Genomic DNA, 22203 nt, shown 5'->3' with positions numbered 1-22203 from the left:
ATGCGGAGCACTCCCTTGCCCCACAACCCCGCAAAGGCTCAACGTGCAAATATGAGTCTGGGGTTGGGTTCCTTGGGGCCATCAAAAACTCCAACAAAGGGCCTCCTTTTCAGAGGGGATGAATGGCTCCAGCAATGCATTTAATGGTATTTCAGAAGGAAATGCAGAAAATGCAACTCTATCTCAACTATTAAAAAGTACTACAAAAAAGAATGGCTTACTTTCCTCGGTTTACTGGCCTGTTAAACAAGGAAACAGAACTTTTACCGGAGTATTCGGGTTCTGACGGAATCGGAAGGAATTAACCGACGCAGAGCTGCTCGAGGAGGAAACTCCGGTAAACCAAATACACCCTTCAGAACTATGTTCTCTTGCCCTTCCGGTTGAGTGCGCAGTGCTATAAGCTTAATCTGAAATGATCGCTTTGGCCCCTTTACAATAACGCCATGGAGTGGAATCCAATTAGGCTGCAGAGCTGACTCCAGACAAAGTGCATGTTACCCAACTGATAACACTGGGAAAAGGGGAGGGGGCAAGTTCAGATGGAACCTGCATAAGGGTCCCCAATGATACAGAATATCCAGAAGATTGATTTGGGAAATCTCCAACCTAAGCAGAATGCAGATGTAGCACCCCAGGTGGCACCCAGAGCAGTAGATTGGGTAAGCTCTGTCTTGGCTTGCCCTCAGCCAATGGAAGCATCTGGTAATTCATCTGCTTCTTCTTCCATGGATGACTCTGTGGTCAGTACTGCCCTAGGTCCTTTGAAGTGTTACAATCGCAAAGATGGTGCTTAAGGCGTGGCTAATCAAAATCAACTGGATTATTTTCAGATTGTGTCAACGCTATCCATCTCATTAGCTCCATTTCTGAAACTGTATGAATACATTAATGATAATGTTATGTTAAAGATCACACTAGACTGTTAGCGATAGTTCATTCAAAGATGATCTTCATTGAAGAATTTGTAACATTGTTACTAATGAGATATGAAAGAGAGTCAGAACAGACCAACTGTTACTAGCAAAAGGTTCTTGAATAAATAAGTAACAACAGTTGTAACAAAAAGATCTTAATGCTCTAAAGGATTTACTGAAACAGTCTAAGAAAATTTGGGAGGCTGATGAATCTGAAAATCGATCACACGCTAATGAAGGCAATGGTGGTGGAGAGTGTAATACTAAATGCCTGGTCTATAATGGAGATGTCAGAGGAGCTACTGCATGAGTCAATAGTCCTCCCTAAGGCCACTTTAATTATATCTGAGGGGCATAGGGTCGCAGAGGATGATGTGAACCCCAAACTAGAAGAAAAGATGGAAGAAAGGGTGTGTTTATCGCTAAAGAGCCATCCAAAGAATTTTCAGTTTTTAAAAGAAAAAGGAATAAAGCTAACAAAGGCCAAGTAAAACAGGTAAAAAAAATAAAGAATATGTGCCAAGCCAAGAGAGCATAGTCTAACGATTCAAGGACATTTCTTTGCAACTTGACAATTTCATCTTTAAGTTTAGACCAAAGGAGGAGCTTGAAAGCTGCAGATATTAATTTGTCCCTTAGAAATTCGCCCCCTGGTATCCTTGGTGAAAGTAATAAGAAGGCTAAAAGCCCCCAGGAAGACCCACTAATCCCACAGGAGGAACTGCTGAACGTGTCTGTATATGCTATTGAAGGCACTGAAGTTCAAGGTCACCAAGAAATCTGCAACTATGCTCTGACAGGTAAAATCGTTAGCGTGGACCAATGCAGTTGACTGTAAGAAGGAATCTCAGATTGGAGAAACGCAGCCTTATTTACTAGGTGACTTAACATCATGTTTTCTAACAATGGAACAAAAACGCCAAGCAATAGATGCAAAACACAAAATGGAGAAGCTGGAGCTCTATGATTAAAAATGTGGAAGATCTGAATGAAACTGGTTTGGAAAAATGTGTGTTGCTTGAATGTTTAGTGTATGGGGAGGATGGGTTTATCCTACATTCTCTGACATTGTTCCATTTGATCCCCAAGTTAAGGGCTTTTATTACCCAGGATATGAATCAAGTTGAGTTCTTAAGTAACACACAGTTGGACTGTGTCCTTTACACTTGGAGTCCAACTTAGTCAAGCAATTGCTATTGCTGGCTACCTCCTATCTGCTGCCAATGGGGTTTGATTTCGTGGAGGTCACACAAGAGTGTTTGGCTGCCATCAAAATGAGAGAAAGGGTGAACAGAAGAAATACAGATGCCACGTTTGAGGGAAAAGGGACACTGTCGGGAGTGAGAAATAAGCGAAGCCTACTGAGTTGCAAGATGAAGGAAAGTAGAGTGGAAAATACCCTAATTATAAGTGAATGCCTGTCAAGTGTAACCTTTGGTGGTAATGCAGCACCTGAAAGAAAGATTACTATGGTACACAATGGGCCTCATTCCGAGTACGGCGCTAACCAATGGCGCTATTAACGCCTTGGTTGACGCCGTACCCGGACCGGCAGCGCCTTGGTGGTTGGCGGAATTACCGCCCCATTCCAAGGTTGGCGGGGCGGTAATTCCCCAATCCCCATTTACCCTTCCCCATTCCCATTCTCGCCCCATAGGGCATAATGGGAGTGGGGAAGGCGTCAATTACGCCACCGTAAATTACGGTGGCGTAATTAACATCAAGGTCCCTTAGCGCCATGGTATTTAACGCCTGCTAAAAGCAGGTGTTAAAAGCACCATGGCGCTAAGGGAACTCGGAGTATGGCGGTAAGGGATTACCGCCACCGCTCTCGTTAGCGGTGGCCGCTATCCCTTACCGCCATACTCGGAATGAGGCCCAATGACTAAATACAGGCAGCCCCTGATGGTTCTTGGCCATGGATGGCAGCAGCCTTAGTGGTAAATAATATAAACTAATCCTAGGCTGCAGGTGGTGTAAAATATCTAACGTTATGATCATGGAATAAACATGGCTTTGCACATTTAGGGGGTAATTCATAGAATCCAGCGCACAAGTGGCGCACGCGGCTGGCGCACAGTGTGCGCGTGCGAATCCCTGCGCCAGCCGCGTGCGCTAAAATCCATTTCCGCGCACAGTGTATTCATGGATTCCAGCCACCAAAACCAGCCTTGGCGCACAGTGGCGCAGCGACCCTGCAGCAGCGCCAGTTACGCCCCCAAGAACGCCTCTCGCGCAGGGAAAAGCCATCAATATACCCAATCCAGCGCAAAGGGCTGCGCTAACCCTGTACCAGCACAGCAAGCGGGCTACGTGTATCACCGGGGTGCGCGGGAAGTACCTCAAGCGATTGGCCCCGTGCGAGCAGTGTACGCGTATTTCAGGGGTGCGCGGGAAGTTCCACGCGCGATTTCATCATGGTACGCGTATCTCAGGGGTGCGCGGGAAGTTCCACACGCAATTCCATCAGGGTACGTGTATGTCGGGGTGCACGTGAAGTTCCACACGCGAAATCAGCAGGGTACATGTATTCCAGGGGTGCGCGGGAAGTCCCACACGCGATTCCATCCGGGTACGTGTATTACAGGGGTGCGCGGGAATTTCCACACGCGACTGGGCCCGTGCGAGCAGGGTACGCGTATCTCAGGGGTGCGCGTGAAGTTCCACACGCGATATCAGCAGGGTACGTGTATTTCAGGGTGCGGGGGAAGTTACACACGCGATTTCCACAGGGTACGTGTATATCAGGGGTGCGCGTGAAGTTCCACACGCAATATCAGCAGGGCACGTGTATTTCAGGGTGCAGGGGAAGTTACACACGCGATTTCTGCAGGGTACGTGTATTTCAGGGGTGCGCGGGAATTTCCACACGCGATTGGGCCCGTGCGAGCAGGGTATGCGTATCTCTGGGGTGCGCAGGGAAGTTCCACACGCGATTCCATCAGGGTACGTGTATTTCAGGGTGCGGGGGAAGTTCCACACGCGAAATCAGCAGGGTACATGTATTCCAGGGGTGCGCGGGAAGTCCCACACGCGATTCCATCAGGGTACGTGTATTACAGGGGTGCGCGGGAATTTCCACACGTGACTGGGCCCGTGCGAGCAGGGTACGCGTATCTCAGGGGTGCACGGGAAGTTCCACACGCGATTCCATCAGGGTACGTGTATTTCGGGGTGTGCGTGAAGTTCCACACGCGATATCAGCAGGGTACGTGTATTTCAGGGTGCAGGGGAAGTTACACACGCGATTTCCGCAGGGTACGTGTATTGCAGGGGTGCGCGTGAAGTTCCACACGCGATATCAGCAGGGTACGTGTATTTCAGGGTGCAGGGGAAGTTACACACGCGATTACAGCAGGGTACGTGTATTTCAGGGGTGCGCGGGAATTTCCACACGCGATTGGGCCCGTGCGAGCAGGGTACGCGTATCTCAGGGGTGCGCGGGAAGTTCCACACGCGATTCCATCAGGGTACGTGTATTTCAGGGTGCGGGGGAAGTTTCACACGCGAAATCAGCAGGGTACGTGTATTCCAGGGGTGCGCGGGAAGTCCCACACGCGATTCCATCAGGGTACGTGTATTCTAGGGGTGCGCGGGAAGTGCCACACGCGATTTCAGCAGGGTACGTGTATTCCAGGGATGCGCAGGAAGTTCCACACGCGATTCCATCAGGGTACGTGTATTACAGGGGTGCGCGGGGAGCACCACACGTGAATTGCACATGTGGGTCCTCCCAGGTGTTCCCTCTACACCCTCCACGGCCCCTGCAGGTGGCTCACACCACAGGGGCCTACCCTGCACATGTCCTGCAGGCACACCATCCACCATGGCCAAGACCCCCAGCCAACCCACATGTCAACTTGCACTACTGCCCAGCAACGCATGTCCCCCTGCACCCCCAGTCACCAGGGGCACCCTCCACCAGGCCCCCACTCATGTCTCCCTGCACCCCCACCCCCCAGCAGTGCAGGGGCAGCCTCCACCAGGCCCCCACTCATGTCTCCCACCACCCCAATACCCAGCCACCAGGGGCAGCCTCCACCAGGTCCCCACTCATGTCTCCCATCACCCCCACCCCCCAGCAGTGCAGGGGCAGCCTCCACCAGGCCCCCACCCATGTCTACCAGCACCCCCACACCCCAGCAGTGCAGGGGCAGCCTCCACCAGGCCCCCACTCATGTCTCCCATCACCCCCACCCCCCAGCCACCAGGGGCAACCTCCACCAGGCCCCCACTCATGTCTCCCTGCACCCCCACCCCCCAGCAGTGCAGGGGCAGCCTCCACCAGGCCCCCACTCATGTCTCCCTGCACCCCCACCCCCGAGGAGTGCAGGGGCAGCCTCCACCAGGCCCCCACTCATGTCTCCCTGCACCCCCACCCCCCAGCAGTGCAGGGGCAGCCTCCACCAGGCCCCCACTCATGTCTCCCATCACCCCCACCCCCCAGCAGTGCAGGGGCAGCCTCCACCAGGCCCCCACCCATGTCTCCCACCACCCCCACCCCCAGCAGTGCAGGGGCAGCCTCCACCAGGCCCCCACCCATGTCTCACACCACTCCCACCCCCCAGCACTGTGGGGCACCTGCCAGCAGGCCCCCACCCATGTCCAACTCATGTTCCCCACCACCCCCACCCCCCAGCAGTGCAGGGGCCGCCTCCACCAGGCTCCCACCCATGTCTCACACCGCCCCCACCCCCCAGCACTGTGGGGCACCTGCCAGCAGGCCCCCACCCATGTCCAACTCATGTTCCCCACCACCCCCACCCCCAGCCACCAGGGGCAGCCTCCAACAGGCCCCCACCCATGTCTCCCACCACTCCCACCCCCCAGTCACCAGGGGCAGCCTCCACCAGGCCCCCACCCATGTCTCCCACCACCCCCACCCCCCAGCAGTGCAGGGGCAGCCTCCACCAGGCCCCCACCCATGTCTCACACCACCCCCACCCCCCAGCACTGTGGGGCACCTGCCAGCAGGCCCCCACCCATGTCCAACTCATGTTCCCCACCACCCCCACCCCCCAGCAGTGCAGGGGCAGCCTCCACCAGGCCCCCACCCATGTCCCCCTCCACCCCCACCCCCCAGCACTGTGGGGCACCTGCCAGCAGGCCCCCACCCATGTGCAACTCATGTTCCCCAGCCAACATGTCATCACAATCTAGATCCCTGGTCCCTATGGTCAGCCTCCAAATGCAAAACACCCACCCGAGTATTGCATCCACCCACTCATAATTTGCAATTACATCACAGAACACCAATTGCAAGTTCCGAAACAAACACATTTCCCTCACATACACCCAATGGGTGTCAGTGAATCTCAAAACACATATCATGAAATGCATGAAACCAATGAGATACCACACATTGAAGTTCACCAAAAATAATATGTATTAAAGGAAACATCAATAGAAATAAAAATGAAGAAACAGAAACGTGAATGTACAAAAACGAAAAGAAGCATGTCCGTCAAAAAAAGCAAAACCAAAAATAAAAATCCAAAGTAATGTCCAAAGTCAATGTCCACAAAACAAAATCCAATGACCATTGTGAGCCGTGCCTCTTCCGCCCGCTGCCTCTCCGCATCTATGGCGTGGCCCAACTGCTGCCACACGGAAGACACTCTCTGTCCTGGGTCCTCCTGCCCTCCGGCCGATGCCTGCCCCTCCGATGTCGAAGGCCCCGAGCCTTCATTGCTCCCACCACGTTGCTGCTGCTGCTGTGCCTCTGCCCGTGCACTGCCTCCTGCTGCCTGCACATCCTCCGCCGGCTGGGGTGCAGTCGTAGATGTGGCCACCCCTGCTGGACGTCCGACTCCCGACTGTGGCAGGGATGCCTCCTCCACCAGCCTGGCCGCACCATCAGAGGCAGCTCCACAGGGCACCCAGGTGACTGATGGGTGGGAAGATGGCACAGAGGACGACTGGCACGTAGGGGGTCCAGTTGAGGAGGGGGTCGGAGCAAGCCCCATCAGACGGAGGAATCCGGCCTGGGTGACCTGTCCCAGCAGGCTGACGTGGTCAACGAGCCGTTCGAGATGACGTGCAGTCTCTTCATGAAAAGACTGCAGGTCACCTCGCATGGCCCGTTGACGCAACGCCACACCAGCCAGGACAGGCTCAACCCGGACCTGGATAGCCACTTCCGCAGGCAGAGGAAGGCCAGTTGACGTGAGCTCATCCCCTGCCTGAAAACGGGTCTGGACATAGGCATCCCTGCTGGTGCAAGATGATGTGGGGACAGGATCGGGGACAGGATTGCACACAGGCACCTCCGCGGTGGCCTGTGCTGCCTCCTGTCCCTGGTCCTGCACTGCACCACTAGCACCAGTGGGATCCCCACCTCCAGACCCCGTCTCTGGTGCTTGCACGGCCTCCTCCTCCACCAAACCCCCCACCAACCTGGATGACTCTGTGCCATCTTCCCCTGTTGGGCCCTGTGGGGTCCTAGCTGCCCCTTCTGCTGCCGAGGAGTCCAACTCCAACCTCCGCCTCTTGGACTTCCCCCCGGCAGCTGCGGCCTGGGACGCGGCACCAGACTCCTCACTCCCCGACGAGATGACAACCTGGGAGGGGAGCCGGGCCTTGCGTCTCCGGCTGGCGGTCGGATCCCCGCCACTGTGCTCCACAGCACCTTCTCCGCCCTCTTCATCAGTTGACGCTGCAGACAGGGAGAAACAAAACACAGGCATCAGGGCACTGTACAATGGACACATACACACATGACAGTTGTACATGAGTGGCATTGGCAAACCTCAGACATGTCATCACAATCCCCAACACACATGTCATTACAACTCGCACACATGAGCCATACCACAGCCATATCGCAACTGCCACCACCATCCATACACATACAACAGCATGAGCAGCCAAAGGTGAGCCAGACATCACATGCAACACAGGAAGTGCACCACACATGTACACACACCACCACACTTGCATGCATGTGTACACCTCTGCCAAGTGTCGCACTGTTCAGACGGGCATCCATGTCACATCTGCCAATCAGGCTTCTACATACCGCTGTCACATGCATCCATGTTGCATCACTGTTGCACCCTTGTCAAATACACACACATGCACATGTACACAGTGCTGATACATGCAGCCGAAAACAACATACATGCGTGACATCACGGACATGTCTACTTACATACACATTCATCCAAACATGTGTGCCCACACAACTGCATTTGGCATGCAAGCCTACACACACAAGCACCATCCATGTCTCACACATTACAGCCCTCGCATGTGTCAGCCCCACGGCCCTGTACACCCCCACCCATACTCGACCCCATACAAACAGATGTGTAACCTGCACACTACTGAATAATCACCACACACACTGCTCACAATCAGGATGCATGTACACTCACCGCTCGACTCCAGACGGGTCTGCTTCTCTAGGACCTGGACGTGGAGCGCTGGGGATATGCGTTCCAGGACCCTCATCTGTTCTTCCGACAAGTGGCCCCGGCGCCCCTTGGCATCCGCTGCCTTCAAGAGGCGCCGGGCCTTGTTCAGGGTCCTGGACCTGAAATCCTCCCAGCGCTTCTTGACATGTTGTAAGTCGCGGACTGCCACCCCCTCCGCGTTGATGGCAGTCACGATGTCAGTCCAGATCCGAGTCCGTCCTTCCTTGTCGGCGCGGGAACTTCCGAAGAGGGCATCATACTGCCCCAGGACTTGCTCCACCAGGACACCAACTTCGGTGGCACTGAAGCTGGTGCCCCTCTGCCTCTCTGGCCGGGGGTTGTCAGTGGTCACAGATGGTGTTTGCCCCGACATGACAACCCCAGAGGCAGGAGTGGGTGGGCAACTGGGTCCTGGGGCTGGGCTGTGGAGCGATAGAATCCTAGTCGGGAGTCTTCGGTTCCAGCAGGGGTGGTCACAGCAACAGCACCCCTGGCTGATGTGCAGGCAGCAAATGGCAGGGCATGTGGGCAGCAGGCAGTCAGGCAGCAGCAGATGGCAGGTGGGAGCGTGCTCGGGGCTCTGGGGGGCAGTAGTTCGGCCTTTTGGGCAGGAGCGTGGTCTTCCGTGTGCTTACGCGTGGCCAGCTTGATACGGAGTGATTTGGCACATGAAAAATCTGCACGTCAGCGTGTAGTTCGAGGAAAGGCCCTTAGCGCGTAAGCGCGTCTGCATCCATACGCATTTTCATTGGACAGAAGGCCCCTCAAGCGCAAGCGCCCCTGTGACTTGACGCGTACAGACGTGCATGGGCATTTCAGCGCGCGTGAAAAACTGCACGTCCGCGTGTAATACGAGGAAAGGGCCATGCGCGTAAGCACGCGTGGAAACTGCATGTCCGCGTGTAATACGAGGAAAGGGCCCATGCGCGTAAGCGCGCGTGAAAAACTGCACGTCCGCATGTAATACGAGGAAAGGGCCCATGCGCGTAAGTGACGTGACGCGCGCGTGCGTTTCCCTCAGCACGGGTTAAAGGTGAGCGGGCCCAGCAGTTCGCTGTATGTGCCTTTCGTGGAGACCGACGTGTGTTGCTGCTTCCTGTTGTTTTGCACGCCATCATAACTTCACAGCTATCAAGGACGTATCTCTTCTTTTGGCGGGGGTATTGGCTACGCGTGTTTTTCTGCATCGCGCTAGTCAGACGGTGAGTCGCACACGCTCTTTTTCCCACTGCGGGTGCCCCTGTGTATTGCACCCATTTTTGATGTCATAGTAGCCTGCGTGTCCCACGCATACGCGTTATTCGTGTTACTGGGTGCCACCGTGTACTGCGGGAGGTTGAATCCACGCACGTAGGCTGCAGGGTTGCATGCACGGTTTTACTGCAGTTTTGGGGTGCCTGAGCGTTGCGTGACCCATCACCACATCACCGGGGTCACATACAGCCTTGCAGGTGCAGGGGGGCTGTTAACATCTTGCTTCCCACCCCCTTCACCCCAATTGCCCAGGTCAATTGTGGTGTACACCTCCCATTGGCACCACTCCTTCTGTGCCAGCACTACTACATCTGTGCCATGGTTTGGAGGCCACCAAAGGTGAGGGGCGCCTCAGCTGGGCGTACTGCTCGTGGCGGGCGTGGTCGGGGACGTGCCGTGGTGACCAGGGAGTAGGGGGACTCCAGGGTGTCCAGGGCAGCCACAGAGGGGGAAGAGGCAGGGGTGCGCCACTTGAGCACAATGTTGTGCCATGTGTCGGTGCAGCCATGCCACCACCCCTGTGGTTCCGGGGGATGCAGCTCCTGCATCTGGCACTGGCACCCATATGACCCGGCAGTCCGTTCCATCGACTGCCACGGGCCCAAGGGTAGTGGTAGCTGCAGGTGCAGCTGTGGACACCGCCACCCAGGCTCAGGGTCTGCCAGCGCAGGCTGCGTTGGCACTTGAAGAGCCCTTGGTAGATCTCCAACAGGCCAGGGGGGAAACCATAGGGGCAGGCCGGGCTGCTCAGACCAAGACACTTGTCCCTGGGGCAGTCATGTCATCTGCTGCCTCGAACAGCCGGGTGTTGGCAAGTGCAGGGGCAGATGCACCCAACAGCACCCCGGTTGTGAGTCTGCTAACCAGGACCGTTGCGGCCAACGACCCTGCCACAGCTGATGTTGCTGCGCAGGGTCCATTAGTGGGCACCCAGCTGCCATTGACACAAGTCAGGCCTTTGGTCATCCCTCCACCTGCCACTCCCTTGGCTCAATCCACCGAACCCACTGGCCATACTGGTCAGGGCGGCATTAGCCAGCCAGGGTCTGCGCCACAGTCCAAGAGGAGGAAGGTTGCACCTGCAGCACAGGCTGGGACCCCACACACAGCCACGACCTCCTGCACGTTGAGGAAGAAGCCTTTCTGTAAGCAGGAACTGGACTTCCTCGTGGACTACGTGCGGGGCCACAGCCGTGACATGCTAGTGGGTGCCAATAGTCAGACCACGGCTGCCCAACGTGACACCCACTGGAAGCATGTTGCGGAACATGTCAGTTCATTCGGCCATGAGGTGCGCACGGCGCAGGAGTGCAAAAAGTGTTGGAATGACATCAAGCGCAGCACTAAGGCCAAGCGTGCCTCAAATTACAACTTGACTCTGGTGACTGGCGGTGGGCCTGCACCAGAGGAGGAAGAACTCACTCCGCATGAGGTTCTCGTTGCAGAGTTCATACCACCTGAATTGGTCGAAGGAGTGGGAGAGAAGCTGGACTTTGATGCCCAGTCCAGTGAGTGTTGATGCGTGTTTGTTGAGGACGTGTGTGTTTCACTTGTGGGATGTGGTGTGCATGATTGCTGCTACATGTGACGTGTACATGGTTCTGATGTGTAAGTAATGCAATGCTACCGTCATGCATGTCTCCTCTGCCTGCAAGCGGGACTCCATGTAGGCATGCTCCCTTGCCCCTCCTCCGCCACTCTGCACCCCAGTTCCACCTTTGCACTGGTCTGCTTCAATCTTGCCAATGTGTACTTTCTTGTTCATGTGTCCTGTGTAGATGCTAACTTCCAGCGTAGAATCTGCCAGACATATGCCGTGTGGTACAGCCTTAGTACTCGATGCAGGGTATCTCACTTGTACTGTGCATGGGTCAGATGTCCCGCAGGGACATGAGTGCCCATTCATGCTCCATGTGCATTGCACGCATGCCCCTATGTGTCCTTGACTGGATGATCACTGTAATATAAGTCCTTGGTTACATACATTGCCTGCCATCTCATCAGCCTTCCCATGTCAACTGTGGCTCAGTCCTGCGTTGCACACATGTTTAGGCTCTGACAATCTGTGTGGCTCACAGGCCTCAGCCTGTTCAATGGCCAATGACTCTGTCCAACTCTTGTTGTGTCTTCTTCACACGTGGGCAGCCTCCGGAGTTTCCATCATGTGTCCTGCCCACTGTCCCAGCATCATTTGCAGTGTTGTAATTTGAATCACATTAAGCTGTTGATGCCAGTCAACACTGCCTGTCAATACACAGGTGTATGGTCAGCCGTTTGATACGATGCTAGGCATCCCTGCTTTGGTACTGGGGTGGAGGGGTGCTTGGCTTCTAGACATGGTACACATTGAATGCACAATGCACGTGATGTCTGAATTTGACATTGCACTGCCTTCACATTTCCTGGCACACACCATGTAGTGCTTGTACATGTAGGTAGTGAGTGGCGTACACTGCACTGCATAGACCCACTTCCATGGAAACTGCCACCTTTCAACAGGTCTGATCACAGAAGCTATTCAAAGTATACCCAGCATGCATGCCAGGTCATATGTTGTGTGTCACATGTCTGCCGGATGCCTTTGCTGTCGGTGTGTGTGTGTGTGTCGTGTGCTTCTGACATGTGTATTGACCTTTTTCTCTCTATTTTTCAGGTGATGACGCAATGGAGGCAGAGGATGGTGTTGTCATGCCAGACACAGGGTTGGTAACGCCACATCAACCCGGCACTAGTGGGGGTGGTGGGGTGGTAGGCCACGAAAACCCCCAAGTGCTGCAGTCCATCTTGTCTCTGGCTGCCTATGAGTCCAGCCTTGATGACGACTCTGACGTCCATGTTGAGTTGGATGAGCATCAAGTCCATGTGTCAGGGGTGAGTGATTCTGATGTGGACACTCCTCTGTCTGCGACACCTGCACTGAGGGATCAGACAGTCTTGGTTCCTCCGCCCGTGGTGGATCGGGACGCAGGGTCACCCTCCACACCAGTCACTGATGTGCCTGGGACATCACGTCGACGGGGGCATGTAGTCATGCAGCCGCAGGCGGTGTCAACACAGCGAGGACCCCCGGTCCTTGGGTCCCGCAGGGGTCAAGCCCGGCAACGCGGTCGCTGCGCGCAACCGCTGTATACTGAGTGGGAGCAAGACATGACTGCCAATTCCGAACGGCAGGGGGCAGCAATGGAGAACATCGCTGAGAGCATGGAGCGTGTGGCCCGATCTGTGCTCCCCACTGCTAGGCAGGTTCTTCTCCAGCAGCAGGCGGCACGGTCCACGGCCTGCTCACTCAGGCTGGGCATGGCGGCCTCAGACAGGGCACGCCAGGCTGAAATGTCGTCTCTGCGTCAAGCAATTGCTGCTCACGCAGAGGCGCACATGGATGCCCTGAGGGAGGAGTATGCTTCCCTCAGATCCACTCTGGGTGTCCTTAAGATGTCCCAGAGGCAGCAGGCAGAGGAGAGGTTTGCACAGCTTGAGCGTACCATCTCGGCTGAGCTACAAGCTTGCCGGGAGGTGCAGCGGTTGTCAAGCCAGGCCTTGCAGGAGGAACTCCGTGTTACACGTGCTACCTTGCAAGAGGAAGCACGTGTATCACGGGAGGTTCTGCATGCAGACCTACGTCACATCGCCACACAGAACCAGGCTCACCCGTCCGGCAGACTTGCTGCCGACGAGGGGCAAGCTGTGGCTAGGCGTGGCCAGGCTACTGTGCCACGTCCTCCTTTCCAGGATGAGCCAGACTCGGACGACCATCTATCTCCCACATAGGTCGTTCTGTGCAGGCGTTGAGCCCATGGAGGATTTTTTTTTGGCTCAGCATCATCGCATGTGGATGTTGAGCAGCACCCTGTACCTCCCCCCTCCTGGGTGCCTCCCCTCCCCCCCGGGTCGTATGTGGCCATTTTTGATTTATCTTTTAGTTTAGTTAGTTAAGTTTCTGTTTGATAGTTAGTTTAAATAGGTAATGTAGGTTTTCCATAGTTAGTGTAATTAGTTAATAGTTGATTTAGTTTAAAATTGCTAGTCTATTGTGCTTTCATGTGACGGTGCGGTGCTTTGTGGCTTTTGAAGGCATCCACTGTCTGTTCCAGCTGGGCCCTTCATGGTTGTCTTGTGTATGTGTTTGCTGCTTGGGTTCCTTGACTCACATATGCCACTCCTGCCTCCCTTATCCATGGGCTCGCAAGGATGGTTCGGTGTTACAGCATTTTACACAAGGGCTTTGGACTGTCATATCTGTGGCATGTCTGGTGCTGTGTGACTTGTGTTGACACCCCTAGTGGGGATGATTTAGGTGTCATTGTCCACTGTTCAGCTTTTGCTAGATGGGGTGTGTCATGATTAATGTGGACATTGATTGCTATGCATTGTGTAGTATGTTTCATATCTTTCCTGTACATGTGCTTGTTGCAATTCATGCTGTAGATAGTGTTCCACACTTTGGAGGTGAAAGACGGACTGATGGTGTGATTTGTGATGTGACTCTCTGACATGGTCAAGTAATGAGATGCCTGATGAGACGCACACAGATGACTTTGAAACATTAATCATGTGCTTCATGCCCTTTCTGCAGGGGGATGAGCCTCCAGAGCACCTTTGCCAGCAGACATGGCCCATTGGATGACGGAATTCTGGACCCGTTTGTTGGTGCCCACATGCACATGTGTGCAGAAGCAGAGGCACAGTGATTGCAGACCCACATCCTAGAACTGCTGACATGTTCCAAGGAACTCCAGGCAAGGTGAGCATCACAGGGGGGCCACGACACAGCAAAGCTTGCACCAGGCGAGTTGCACATGCAGGCTTAGTCACAGCACTGAGGGTGAGCTTAGACGAATATTGGTGTTGAAGCACACAATGCAGCTCAGATGTGTTTGTGGACTGATGGCTGCTGATAGTAGGGTTGTCTGGGACACATGCAGGGGCAGTGGCACATACCCTCCGGTACACCAAGGTCCATTGAGCCACTTGTATCAACCATGTAGCCTTCCGAGACATGGAAAGGGGCAGCTCACAGGGACATACAGTAAGGGACATACTCGGGTGCAGTGCATGTCTTTTCCACGTACTTCATGATAAATGCACTGCCAACTTTGTTTCGGTCATGGTGGTACGCAACTTGCTCTGTAGTCATGGCTTGCTATATGGGTCTGTCTGCTTACCCAGGGAACATTGCATGTTGTGTGAATTGTGACACATTGGTGTTCCATTTGCCACGCACCCAGCAGCGGCTGCCTTACTGTATTGACTGTGTATGACCCGTCACAGGGGTGATGTTATATATGGGTACGAAGCATCAACCACAGATTGTCTGTTTGTAGAGTAGTCTGTTGCTATGGGGCATGTTTGGTGTTGTGTTTTTGTGCAATTGGCACATACAGGTTGTTGACTGTGTCTCTCTTTGCAGCATTGCAGTGCTCCTGTAACCGGACCTGAGAGTGCGCAGGCAGGAGGCCAGCACTCAAAACCAGAGCTAAGTGTCTTGTTGTTTTTCTTACGAACTGCTCTGCATAGGCTTGCTGGGGAGTGTACTGATGCATGGATGTATGTGTGGTTCAATTTGGTATGTTTTTTTCTCCCTAATCACCCGTGATCCTATGCAATTTTGAAACCTGTACCCTCTACCCGGTGTTCCTGCTTCCCGTGCCTATCCAAGCAACGTTCCCTGACCCTCTTTCCCCACTGGGGTTGCGGATGCCTGTGTAAGCCCCGAACTTGCATGCGCCAAAACCCTAGAGGGGGTGGTTGGTTCGTAGCACTCCTGAGCCTGGACTACAGAAGGCCATGACAATGATGTCCAAGTTTGTTTGGATTGTGTATGTGTTCATGCAGGTTGTACATTTTCGTGCATTCCCTAGTTTCATGTGTCATTCCTCCTCCCCTCTCCTGCCGCTCATTCCAGTCATCCAGTGTGTCAACACCTGTCCCGACTGCATATCCCTGAACCTCATTCCCCACCAGGGTCTCAGGGGCCTGTGTGAGTTTGACCTTGCAGGCACCCGGGACATGGTGGGGGTGGTTGTTTCGTGACACTCCCGCGCCTGTACAGGGGACCTGTGACAGTACACATCCATTCATGGTGCATCATCCTATGTCATGTACCACACATATCTCACATCCTGTTATGACATTGTTTTGCTGTGCTACCTTGGTTGTTGCATCATTATGGTAGTAGTTGGCCTTTGTGAGGTACTGCTACGTCAAGTCATCTACTGGAGGGTGTTCGGGTTCGTTTTTATGCCTTGGATTTTGTGATTTTGGAAATGAGTGTGGATTCTGAGGGTTCAGGCATCTTTTTACACACAAGGTGGGAGATGGTGACGAAGGGTAAAGGTGATCCTGTGGCCAGGTGGAATTGAGGTTTGGAGGCTCCATGACCCAGGTGCAGTTGTTCAGTGGGTCATGGTCATTTGTGAGGGAGGGGGGTTGTTGTTGATAGTTGCCATGCCCTGCAGTGTGATGGGAACTCTGACATAGTAATGGTGGTATCCTATGTACATGTTGTGTTCTGCTGATCAATGCCTGTTCATGTGTTGTGTTTTCCTTTCAGGTGCGAGGGGATAGTTGTGGTTTGACATGCTGGGGTGTACACATGGTGGATGTTCACTTGTGATGTGTAGGGAACACTGATGGTCACTTGAGTGCACATGCATATGTGGAGTGCATGTCCTTGCAGAACCACACACTTGCACTCTGATGCACTACATGTACTCCCACCCTTGCATATCCACGTGTACACTGTTTGCCTTCTGGTGCCCACTGTGTCCCGGCAGCACATGTTCTGTGACCGATCATGGATCCAGTACATGCCTAATTTGATGTTTGACGTGGTCTGTCACTTAGATGTGATGCTCAGGGTGTGCATCACACACAATGGCTGTTCACTGTGCTGTGCGCTGAGCAGTGTGATGCAGGAGTAGGACACTGCACACATGAGCTGCAGTGTTGATTTTGCAATGCATAATGTGCATGTAGACAGGCATTCATTGTGATGTTACGTCTACGACTGTTGTAATGCATTTGGAAATGACTTATTTTGGGTGGGAGGTTGTTGGTCTGTCATTTCATCTGATTCCGGGTCAGGCAGCAGTGTCCGATGCCACTGTGCATTTAGGACATGGCAATGTGTACCTTATCGTTACTGCATTGGTGTATGGGTATTGCGTGCCATGTCCTGTTGATGTTTGGGAGGGTTTGAGTGACATGACAGTGATGGCCATGGCCTGGTTTGCAGGTGTTTGTGATGCACACCTTGCATGTCCGTGTCATCCGCTTCTCAGAGCAACTAGCTGGGCGTAGATTTCTCTCCGCAGCAGGGCCCTCCCCCTGGAACAGACTTCCGGCCTGACTTGAACTTGAGGGGAATCATCTCCAGTTCTGGAAGCACCTCAAGACCTTCCTCTTTGCTTCTGCTTACTGTCTGCCTCTCCCTTGCAGAATTCTCCACTGGAACTGCACAGGAGCTGCAACTGGGCCACTCTCACCGACCTCGGTCCCTGGCCCAGCCACTCTCCACTTGCACTGCCTCCCTGGCAACCCCTGCACTGCAGTACTGTCTCTCTATCCCTACAGCCCTCCCTTCCCAGCACTTGTCTGCACTTACCTTTGTAGTTGCCACCAGGCGACCTATGTATTATTTTTTTGGGCTACTTCCCCTGTACTGGACTTCCCCCCACCCTTCCCCTTGCACTTTTCCCATTCCCCCTAGCCCTGCACTTGCACAATCCCAATGACACCTGGCCTAGTAGTACCGTTCTCTGTGTTCCCTTGTTCCCCCCTCCCTGCCTCATTGCGCCTTGGAATACTTGTGTATGGCCCATATCATGTCATATGTCATATGTGTGCCTTTTGGTCACACAGGATAGCTTGTGTTTAAGTAGCTAGGGATGCAGACGATGTGGCACTTCCATGGCAACTTTCTCAGGGTGGTAGGGTTGTGACAGTTAACTGTCTCTTTGTCATCATCGATTGTCACCTGGTATGTGCCAGGCCTGTGTGCATTCCGCAGGGGTGGGAGTTTAGGTGAAAAATGTGGCCACAAGCTGGGTCCGGGCTTCCTCGCCACGTGCCCTGTCCCCTCCCATGGGCAGCGCCTGTGCCTGTGGTTGGGGATGTGGGGGCACCACCATGTCCACCGGGACGCCCTGCCATGTTGCAACATTGTGCAGGACACATGCTGCCACAATGATCCTGCACACTACTGGTGGTGCATAGATTAGTTGCCCACCAGCGCGGTCAAGGGAGCGGAAACGTGACTTGAGCACTCCGAATGTGCGCTCAACTATGCCCCTGGTTGCAATATGGGCGGCGTTGTATCTTACCTGGGGTGGTGTGCTGGGGTTCCGGATTGGCGTCATCATGTGGTTGCTCAGAGGGTAGGCACTGTCCCCTGGGGAGGTGATAATAGTTGAGATTACTAGGGTTTGGATATTTGTCTGTGTGTGACTTGCATGCATGTGCAAGGGCATTTGTACTGACCTAGGAGCCATGTGTCGCCATGCTGCCCAGCTTCCAGGGCCCGGCTCAGGGCAGACATTCTGTATATGAAACTGTCATGGGTGGAGCCAGGGTAGTTTGCATAGACAGAGGTGATGATTCCCTTTGCATCGCATACCACCTGTACATTGATGGAATGCCAGTGCTTGCGGTTTCGGTAGATGTGCTCAGTGGCCCTAGGTGGACGTAGGGCCACATGGGTGCAATCTATGGCACCGAGCACTTTGGGGAAGTGTGCCACCCTGAAAAAATCCAGGACAACGGCCTGCCTTTCTGCAGGTGTTCTGGGCATGTATATGTGCCTGCGGACTGAGGGGCGCGCTGTCATGATTGCCAGTACCTGGTGTAGGCAGCGTGACTGCGTGGCCTGTGAGACCCCCCCCCACTATGGCAGTGGTCCGCTGAAATGACCCAGTGGCCAAAAAATGCAGGACATTGAGCAGCTTCTCCAAGGGGCTCAATGCTTGGGAGCAAAGGGTGGGGGATGTGAGGTCATCTTCCCACTCCCTGACCAGGTCTAGGATGATATGGGGTGGAAACCTATACCTGCCATAGACCTGGTCGTCAGGCATCCCACAAAGGCTTGTCCGTGGTGCGAAAATGCGTGCCCTGGCTATTCTCCTCCTCCTGCGGTGTCCCACGATCAGTGCAGCGACAAATGGGGCATTCATCGTAGCTGTATATACGCGTTTGTTGTTTGCGCGCACTTTTATGCTGTGCGGGGGGACGCTTCCGCCTGCCTTCGTGTGGCAGACACATTGACGCCTGTGCACGTCTTTTGCCGTGCGCGGGTTTCCCGTATTCGGATACGGTCCGAGTGTCATCGCGTGTGATCGGAGGGGAGTGAGCGTACACGCAACTGGCCTGGGTACGTGTGTTTCGGGGTGCGCGGGAAGTTCCACACGTGATTAGTCTGGGTACGTGTGTTTCGGGGTGCACGGGAAGTTCCACATGCGATTAGCCTGGGTACGTGTGTTCCGGGGTGCCGGGAACTTTCACACGCGATTGGTGGAAATCCACGTGTGTTCTGTCATCACGGGCAATGAGGGAAACACCTGTGCACGTCACGTCACAGACGCGCTCACGCGCTAAGGGCCTTTGGTCCAATGAAATCGCATATGCGTGCTGCCGTGCATACGCGGTAAGGGCCTTTCCTGTATTACACGCGGACGTGCAGTTTTCCACACGCGCTTACGCGCATGGGCCCTTTCCTCGTATTACACGCGGACGTGCAGTTTTTCACGCGCGCTGAAATGCCCATGCACGTCTGTACGCGTCACATCACAGGGGCGCTTGCGCTTGAGGGGCCTTCTGTCCAATGAAAATGCGTATGCGTGCAGACGCGCTTACGCGCTAAGGGCCGTTCCTCGAATTACATGCTGACGTGCAGATTTTTCACGTGCCAAATCACTCCGTATCAAGCTGGCCACGCGTAAGCACACGGAAGACCACGCTCCTGCCCAGAAGGCCGAACTACTGTCCCCCAGAGCCCCGAGCACGCTCCCACCTGCCATCTGCTGCTGCCTGACTGCCTGCTGCCCACATGCCCTGCCATTTGCTGCCTGCACATCAGCCAGGGGTGCTGTTGCTGTGACCACCCCTGCTGGAACCGAAGACTCCCGACTGGGATTCTATCGCTCCACAGCCCAGCCCCAGGACCCAGTTGCCCACCCACTGTTGCCTCTGGGGTTGTCATGTCGGGGCAAACACCATCTGTGACCACTGACAACCCCCTGCCAGAGAGGCAGAGGGGCACCAGCTTCAGTGCCACCGAAGTTGGTGTCCTGGTGGAGCAAGTCCTGGGGCAGTATGATGCCCTCTTCGGAAGTTCCCGCGCCGACAAGGAAGGACGGACTCGGATCTGGACTGACATCGTGACTGCCATCAACGCAGAGGGGGTGGCAGTCCGCGACTTACAACATGTCAGGAAGCGCTGGGAGGACTTCAGGTCCAGGACCCTGAACAAGGCCCGGCGCCTCTTGAAGGCAGCGGATGCCAAGGGGCGCCGGGGCCACTTGTCGGAAGAACAGATGAGGATCCTGGAACGCATATCCCCAGTGCTCCATGTCCAGGTCCTTGAGAAGCAGACCCGTCTGGAGTCGAGCGGTGAGTGTACATGCATCCTGATTGTGAGCAGTGCGTGTGGTGATTATTCAGTAGTGTGCAGGTTGCACATCTGTTTGTATGGGGTCGAGTATGGGTGGGGGTGTACAGGGCCGTGGGGCTGACACATGCGAGGGCTTTAATGTGTGAGACATGGATGGTGCTTGTGTGTGTAGGCTTGCATGCCAAATGCAGTTGTGTGGGCACAGATGTTTGGATGAATGTGTATGTAAGTAGACATGTCCGTGATGTCACGCATGTATGTTGTTTTCGGCTGCATGTATCAGCACTGTGTACATGTGCATGTGTGTGTATTTGACAAGGGTGCAACAGTGATGTGACAGCGGTATGTGGAAGCCTGATTGGCAGATGTGACATGGATGCCCGTCTGAACAGTGCGACACTTGGCAGAGGTGTACACATGCATGCAAGTGTGGTGGTGTGTGTACATGTGTGGTGCACTTCCTGTGTTGCATGTGATGTCTGGCTCACCTTTGGCTGCTCATGCTGTTGTATGTGTATGGATGGTGGTGGCAGTTGCGATATGGCTGTGGTATGGCTCATGTGTGCGAGTTGTAATGACATGTGTGTTGGGGATTGTGATGACATGTCTGAGGTTTGCCAATGCCACTCATGTACAACTGTCATGTGTGTATGTGTCCATTGTACAGTGCCCTGATGCCTGTGTTTTGTTTCTCCCTGTCTGCAGCGTCAACTGATGAAGAGGGCGGAGAAGGTGCTGTGGAGCACAGTGGCGGGGATCCGACCGCCAGCCGGAGACGCAAGGCCCGGCTCCCCTCCCAGGTTGTCATCTCGTCGGGGAGTGAGGAGTCTGGTGCCGCGTCCCAGGCCGCAGCTGCCGGGGGGAAGTCCAAGAGGCGGAGGTTGGAGTTGGACTCCTCGGCAGCAGAAGGGGCAGCTAGGACCCCACAGGGCCCAACAGGGGAAGATGGCACGGAGTCATCCAGGTTGGTGGGGGGTTTGGTGGAGGAGGAGGCCGTGCAAGCACCAGAGACGGGGTCTGGAGGTGGGGATTCCACTGGTGCTAGTGGTGCAGTGCAGGACCAGGGACAGGAGGCAGCACAGGCCGCTGCGGAGGTGCCTGTGTGCAATCCTGTCCCCGATCCTGTCCCTGAATCATCTTGCACCAGCAGGGATGCCTATGTCCAGACCCGTTTTCAGGCAGGGGATGAGCTCACGTCAACTGGCCTTCCTCTGCCTGCGGACGTGGCTATCCAGGTCCGGGTTGAGCCTGTCCTGGCTGGTGTGGCGTTGCGTCAACGGGCCATGCGAGGTGACCTGCAGTCTTTTCATGGAGAGACTGCACGTCATCTCGAATGGCTCGTTGATCACGTCAGCCTGCTGGGACAGGTCACCCAGGCCGGATTCCTCCGTCTGATGGGGCTTGCTCCGACCCCCTCCTCAACTGGACCCCCTACGTGCCAGTCGTCCTCTGTGCCATCTTCCCACCCATCAGTCACCTGGGTGCCCTGTGGAGCTGCCTCTGATGGTGCGGCCAGGATGGTGGAGGAGGCATCCCTGCCACAGTCGGGAGTCGGACGTCCAGCAGGGGTGGCCACATCTACGACTGCACCCCAGCCGGCGGAGGATGTGCAGGCAGCAGGAGGCAGTGCACGGGCAGAGGCACAGCAGCAGCAGCAACGTGGTGGGAGCAATGAAGGCTCGGGGCCTTCGACATCGGAGGGGCAGGCATCGGCCGGAGGGCAGGAGGACCCAGGACAGAGAGTGTCTTCCGTGTGGCAGCAGTTGGGCCACGCCATAGATGCGGAGAGGCAGCGGGCGGAAGAGGCACGGCTCACAATGGTCATTGGATTTTGTTTTGTGGACATTGACTTTGGACATTACTTTGGATTTTTATTTTTGGTTTTGCTTTTTTTGACGGACATGCTTCTTTTCATTTTTGTACATTCACGTTTCTGTTTCTTCATTTTTAATTCTATTGATGTTTCCTTTAATACATATTATTTTTGGTGAACTTCAATGTGTGGTATCTCATT

The sequence above is a fragment of the Ambystoma mexicanum genome, chromosome 12 (assembly GCF_040938575.1).
Source record: "Ambystoma mexicanum isolate Mex_15411 chromosome 12, UKY_AmexF1_1, whole genome shotgun sequence".
In the NCBI taxonomy this organism is placed as follows: domain Eukaryota; kingdom Metazoa; phylum Chordata; class Amphibia; order Caudata; family Ambystomatidae; genus Ambystoma; species Ambystoma mexicanum.
This window is presented reverse-complemented; position numbering follows the sequence as displayed.